Source organism: Triticum dicoccoides, chromosome 5A (genome assembly GCF_002162155.2).
Source record: "Triticum dicoccoides isolate Atlit2015 ecotype Zavitan chromosome 5A, WEW_v2.0, whole genome shotgun sequence".
NCBI lineage: Eukaryota > Viridiplantae > Streptophyta > Magnoliopsida > Poales > Poaceae > Triticum > Triticum dicoccoides.
Genome location: NC_041388.1, coordinates 627,340,097 through 627,347,542, shown reverse-complemented (window position 1 = coordinate 627,347,542; position 7,446 = coordinate 627,340,097).

The window sequence follows — 7,446 nt, the reverse complement described above, 5'->3', positions numbered from 1 at the left end:
GATTGCTGGACTGCAGCTAAGCCTCCGAGTGGGAGGGTTGCTCTCCACTCGATAGGATTTTTTCAAACTTAGGCGAGTGCTGGACTGCAGCTAAGTCTTCTAGTGGGAGAACTTAGGCGAGTGTTGGACTGCAGCTAAGCCTCCGAGTGGGAGGGTTACTCTCCACTCGGTAGGATTTTTTCAAACTTAGACGAGTACTGGACTGCAGCTAAGTCTCCTAGTGGGAGAACTTAGGCGAGTGTTGGACTGTAGCTAAGCCCCCGAGTGGGAGGGTTGCTCTCCACTCGATAGGATTTTCTTTCAAACTTAGGCGAAACGGATTCACGACTAAGCCACCCACTAGGGGATTTCAGAAGTAAATAAGAACACAACAATCGAATGATAGGACCATAAGCTCTTGTCTTTGATAAACAAACTACAAAGGTGTTTCTTATTACATTTTATTCGAACGAGTGCTTAAGTATAAAAGGGGCGGAGCAGCTCCGCGTTCCAAGCCCATGGCTCGTCTTTCTGATGCTCAATATTGTAAAGATGGTATGCTCCATTGTGGAGAACTTTGGTGATGATGAAGGGGCCCTCCCAAGTTGGGGCAAGCTTGTGTGGTTTCTGTTGATCCACTCGAAGAACTAGGTCTCCTTCTTGAAAGGCTCGACCCCTCACATTTCTGGCGTGGAATTGACACAAGTCTTGCTGATAGATGGTCGACCGGATCAAGGCCATCTCTCTTTCCTACTCCAAGAGATCGACTGAATCTTGTCGGGCATGTTCTGCTTCCTCTTCGGAGAAGAGCTCAACTCGGGGTGCGTTGTGGAGCAGGTCACTTGGCAGAACAGCTTTGGCTCCGTAAACCAAGAAGAAAGGGGTTCGTCCGGTCGACCGATCAGGGGTTGTCCTCAAGCCCCACAGAACTGACGGAAGTTCATCAACCCAAGCGCCTGCTGCGTGTTTGAGATCACGCATCAGTCGGGGTTTCAGTCCTTTGAGAATTAGGCCATTGGCTCTTTCTGCTTGTCCGTTCGACTGCGAGTGAGCGACCGAAGCATAGTCGATTCGAGTGCCCTGAGAGGCACAGAAAGCTCTGAACTCATCAGAATCGAAGTTCGACCCATTGTCCGTGATGATGCTGTGTGGAAATCCATATTTGAATGTCAATTCTCTGATAAAACTGATAGCGGTGCTTGCATCAAGGTTCTTGATAGGTTTAGCTTCGATCCATTTGGTAAACTTGTCGACTGCAACGAGCAAATGAGTGAAGCCGCTCCTGCCAGTTCTCAGTGGTCCAACCATATCCAGACCCCAAACAGCAAAGGGCCAGATGAGGGGGATGGTCTTCAGGGCTGACGCCGGCTTGTGAGACATGTCAGAGTAAAACTGGCAGCCTTCACATCTGTCGACTATATCTTTCGCCATTTCATTTGCTCGTGGCCAATAGAATCCAGCTCGGTATGCTTTAGCCACGATGGCCTGAGGGACGCATGATGACCACAGGTCCCCGAGTGGATGTCATTGAGGATCATTCAACCTTCTTCTGGTGTTATGCATTTCTGACCGACTCCAGTCACACTATCCCTGAACAGCTGCCCTCTTATCACATTAAAGGCCTTGGATCGACGGGCGATCTGTCAAGCCTCTTCTTCATCCTCCGGGAGTTCTTTCCTAAGGATGTACGCAATGTAGGGCACCATCCAGTCGGGAGTAATGACTAGAACCTCCATGATCAGGTCGACCATGGCTGGGACCTTGACTTCAGTCGGATTTGTGGCGCTCTTAGGTTGCGGGGGCTCTTCAGTAAAAGGATCTTCCTGAACTGTTGGCGAGTGGATATGCTCCAAAAATACATTGTTGGGAATGGCTTCTCTCTTGGAACCTATCTTTGCCAAATCGTCGGCTGCTTGATTTTTCAGTCTGGGTATGTGGTGGAGTTCTAACCCCTCAAACTTCTTCTCAAGATTTCTCACTGTGTTGCAGTACCCAGTCATGGTTGGGCTTCTAACGTCCCACTCCTTCATCACTTGATTAACTACCAAATCTGAGTCTCCATGGACCATGAGGCGATGGACGCCAAGTGAGATGGCCATGCGCAACCCATACAGGAGTGCTTCATATTCTGCTTCATTGTTGGAGGAATCAAAGTGAATCTGGAGGACATATCTGAGCTTGTCTCCTCGGGGGGATACCAGAACTACTCCAGCACCAGAACCGTTCAGCATCTTGGATCTGTCAAAGAACTTGATCCAGTTCTCAGAGTGAACTTGAGTCGGCAGTTGCTGTTCGATCCACTCGGTGAGGAAATCTGCTATTGCTTGGGACTTGATAGCTTTCTTTGCCTCAAACTTGATATCCAAGGGAAGGAGTTCAATCGCCCATTTGGCCACTCGACCAGTTGCATCTCTGTTGTGCAGAATCTCTGACAATGGAGCGTCGCTGACGACTGTAACAGAGTGATCCGAGAAATAGTGTGCAACCTTCTTCGTGGTCATGTAATTCCCATAGACAAGCTTCTGATAATGAGGACATCTCTGCTTTGACGGGGTCAGGACTTCAGAAATATAATAAACTGGGCGTTGGACTTTATAAGATTTTTCTTCTTCTTCCCGCTCGACCGTAAGTACTGTACTTACGACTTCTTCCCGCACAAAGCAGTAGAGGCTCTTTGCTGATTGGAGCAGCAAGCACCGGCTGGGTGGAAAGCAGGGCTTTTAGCTCTGCAAACGTTGCATCAGCTTCTGGGGTCCACTCGAACTTGTCTGATTTCTTCATCAGTCGGTAAAGAGGCAGCGCCTTTTCACCGAGGCGAGAAATGAATCGACTTAGGGCGGCCAAGCAACCAGTAAGCTTCTAGACATCATGCACATGCACGGGGCGCTTCATTCGGAGAATAGCACCTACTTTCTCTGGGTTAGCATCGATTCCTCGTTCAGAAACAAGAAAACCGAGTAACTTTCCGCCTGTAACTCCAAACGTGCACTTTGATGGATTGAGCTTGATATCATACCTTCTGATGTTGGCAAAGGTTTCAGCAAGGTCAGTCAGTAGGTCGGAACCTTTACGTGACCTGACCACAATGTTATCCATGTATGCTTCCACATTCCGATTGATCTGCGTGGGCAGGCACTTCTAAATCATCCTCATGAATGCAGCTGGCTCGGCCTTGCGCTTCTGTTTCCGACCGGAGTTTCCTCCTCCGGCTTTGTGGGCGACTGCTTTGTGCTTGCCACTCCGGAGCCGCTCTTCTTCTTCACCATTGGCATACTTGGTGGCAATTTCCATCATCCGAGCCAGAGTCATATTTCCTATCCGGCCGAATTTCATATTCAACTCTCGATACCTGACGCCTTCCTTAAAGGCACAAATTGCCTGATGATCTGACACATCTTCTACTATGTGGTGCAGGGTGATCCATCTCTGGATATAATCCCTCAAAGTTTCATTCGGTTTCTGAACACAACACCACAACTCTGTCAAACCTGCCGGCCATTTTCATGTGCCCTCGAATGTTCTGACAAACACTCGGGCGAGATCTTCCCAAGTATAGATGCTGCCAGGTGCTAACTGATTCAGCCATGCTCTAGCCGAGCCCTCTAACATCAGAGGAAGGTGTTTCATGGCCACTTCATCATTGCCACCACCAATCTGGACAGCCACTCGGTAGTCTTCAAGCCAAGTGTCAGGCTTGGACTCCCCGGTGAACTTACTAACTCTAGACGCCAACCTGAAGTTGGGGGGAATCACCGCAGCTCTGATAGCTCTGCTGAAGCACTCTGGACCAGAGACATGCACCCTGTTGCTGGTTTGTGGACCTCCATCATGGCCCTCCTGGTGAGCTCTATTTTTGTCGACCAAGCCCTGCACGAGAATAGATCTCGCATCAAAGCCTGGCTCCTTGGGGTCGATTGGAATACCTCGCCCAACACTGTGAGGGCGTCTGTCTTCATGTTGCCGAGGCACGTACGACCCGCTCCTCGGGGGAGGCGTGGGCACTCGACGGCGATCATCATGATCGACTAGGCGATCATACTGCTCTCGGTTTCTGTACTGATCTCGTCGATCCCCACGTCCCTCATGCCTCGGAGGCGATCTTGGGCTATGGGCCGACTGAATTGTGTCTGCCATCACGGATCTGCTGTGGATCCTATCCCGCGACTGAGATACAACTGTATTCTGCTCTCCCGCCGCCCGGAGCAAGGCTCGGATCTGCACCAGACCTCGACCAACTTCTGACTGGGAGGGTTGGATCGACTCTGCTATCCAGGCAGCAGCAGCTAGATTCTGGATCAGGGTTCGGTATACCTGAGTTGGAGGTGGAAAAAGTTGGCGTCGACTAGACTCAGGAGCATGTTGTCGAGCGCGATCATCAAGTGTGCGCTGGATGTTCTCCAGTCGAGTGCGCTCAGCTAGATTGGCCAAGCGTGCCTGCTCCAAGGCCTGGGCCTCGGGGGTTTCTCCAACTATAGGAGTGTGCAGGGCATCCATGTTCCGGCGACGAAGTTCTTCCCTCTGCTGCGAGGAGAGAGGTTCGGGGCGGTACTCCTCGTGAACACGCGACGGATCGCCGTTCCCGTCACCTCCGTCTTCACTATTGAAGCGAGGAGGACTGCGTGGTCCATTGACCATCAGGACTTCCGCCGCCGAGTCACTGCTGCCGCACTAGGATGCGGTCTCTACGGAGCCAGTCGACATATCGAACAGGCCGTAGAGAGATTTGTCGGGCTTGATCGCCGCGACTTGAGGGGTGGCCCATTGGCGGGCCACCTCATGCTTCACCCACCGCTGAAGCCTCGACTGACCGGTGCGCTTGCTCTGGCGGGTCGCAGGGAGGGGGAAAGCTGCTGGAGTCAACTGGTACTGGGTCGACGGTTGCCGCAGGAGGACGTCACGGACGCACGCGCGAAAGTGCACCGCCCCGCGGGCGGGGAGCGCGTCGGCGTCGAGTGGTGCCTCCTGGAGCCAAGCGGAGTCGTCAGCGACAAACACGAGCGCACCGAGATGGATCTCGCGGCCCTCAGCCAAACCTCCGCCTGGAACCATGATGGAGGGGATCGGAAAAATTGCAACTTCTCCAATAAGTCGCTAAGACACCCGCCCCACGGTGGGCGCCAACTGTCGTGGATCTAAGACTGACAGTGGAATGGGGGGTAAGTATGAGGCAAGATCCTAGCTATGGAGTAGTTGTACACACGAGTTTTACGAGTTCAGGCCCTTCTCGGAGGAAGTAACAGCCCTACGTCTCGGTGCCCTGAGGAGGTCGACTGGATTATATGTGTGTGTGTGAGTTTGCAAAAGTGCGAACCCCTGTCCCAGAGGAGGGGGTGGCTTATATAGAGTGCACCAGGACCCCAGCTCCCCTCCGTTACACAGGGTTCAATGTTCATAAAGGAGGGGCGTTACTGGTAACGTCTGCAGTAAAGTGCTATAAATGCCCATAAAGCTATGGTTTAAGTCTTGACTGTTGCAGAGTGGAGAGTTTCTCATCTTCTGGTGGTCGAGTGTCTTCACGGTGCTCGAGTGTCTTCAAGGAAGTCGAGTGAGCACATCTTCATGGTCGAGTGGATGATGTTTTCTCTTCGACTGCTTCTGGTTCTTTGTAGAGATGTCCTTGGGGAGGGTATGTTTGACAGATCCATGACCCTACCCTAGGTACATAGCTTCATCAGTAGACATCAAGGAGACTCTCTATTATGAAGATCATGGTGCTAGTTTGAAGCACAAGTGTGGTAAAAGGATAGTAGCATTGTCCCTTCTCTCCTTTTCTCTCATATTTTTTATTTGGGCTTTTTTATAGCCTCTTTTATTATTATTATTTGGCTTCTTTGGCCTCTTATTATTATTATTATTATTATTATTATTTATTTTTATTTTTCGTCCGGAGTCTCATCCCGACTTGTGGGGGAATCATAGTCTCCATCATCCTTTCCTCACTGGGACAATGCTCTAAGAATGATGATCATCACACTTTTATTTACTTACAACTCAACAATTACAACTCGATACTTAGAACAAAATATGACTTTATGTGAATGCCTCCGGCGGTGTACTGGGATATGCAATGAATCAAGAGTGACATGTATGAAAGAATTATGAACGGTGGCTTTGCCACAAATACAATGTCAACTACATGATCATGCAAAGCAATATGACAATGATGGAGCGTGTCATAGTAAACGGAACGGTGGAAAGTTGCATGGCAATATATCTCAGAATGGCTATGGAAATGCGATGATAGGTAGGTATGGTGGCTGTTTTGAGGAAGGTATATGGTGGGTGTATGATACCGGCGAAAGGTGCACGGTATTAGAGAGGCTAGCAATGGTGGAAGGAAGAAAAGTGAGTATGATCCATGGACTCAACCTTAGTCATAAATAACTCATATACTTATTGCAAAAATCTACAAGTTATCAAAGCAAAGTATTACGCGCATGCTCCTAGGGGGATAGATTGGTAGGAAAAGACCATCCCTCGTCCTCGACCGCCACTCATAAGGAAGACAATCAATAAATAAATCATGCTCCGACTTCATCACATAACGTTTGACCATACGTGCATGCTACGGGAATCACAAACTTTAACACAAGTATTTCTCAAATTCACAACTACTCGACTGGCATGACTCTAATATTACCATCTCCATATCTCGAAACAATTATCAAGTATCAAACTTCTCATAGTATTCAACACACTCATAAGAAAATTTTTATTAATCTTGAATGCCTAACATAATTAAAGCAGATTACCATGCTGTTTTGTAAGACTCTCAAAATAATCTAAGCTAAGCATGAGAGAACAATAGTTTCTATAAAACAAATCCATCGACGTGCTCTAAAAGATATAAGTGAAGCACTAGAGCAAAAACTATATAACTCAAAAGATATAAGTGAAGCACATAGAGTATTCTAACAATTTTCGAATCATGTGTGTCTCTCTCAAAAGGTGTGTACAGCAAGGATGATTGTGGAAAACTAACAAATAAATACTCAAATAATACAAGACTCTCCAAGCAAAACACATATCATGTGGTAAATAAAAATATAGCTCCAAGTAAAGTTACCGATGGAAGTAGACGAAAGAGGGGATGCCTTCTAGGGCATCCCCAAGCTTTGGCTTTTAGGTGTCCTTAGATTATCTTGGGGTGCCATGGGCATCCCCAAGCTTAGACTCTTTCCACTCCTTGTTCCATAATCCATCAAATCTTTTACCCAAAACTTGAAAACTTCACAACACAAAACTTAAAATAGAAAATCTCGTGAGCTCCGTTAGCGAAAGAAAACAAAACACCACTTCAAGGTACTACAATGAACTCATTATTTATTTATATTGGTGTTAAACCTACTTTATTCCAACTTCTCTATGGTTATAAACTATTTTACTAGCCGTAGATTCATCAAAATAAGCAAACTACACACGAAAAACATAATCTGTCAAAAACAGAACAGTCTGTAGTAATCTGTA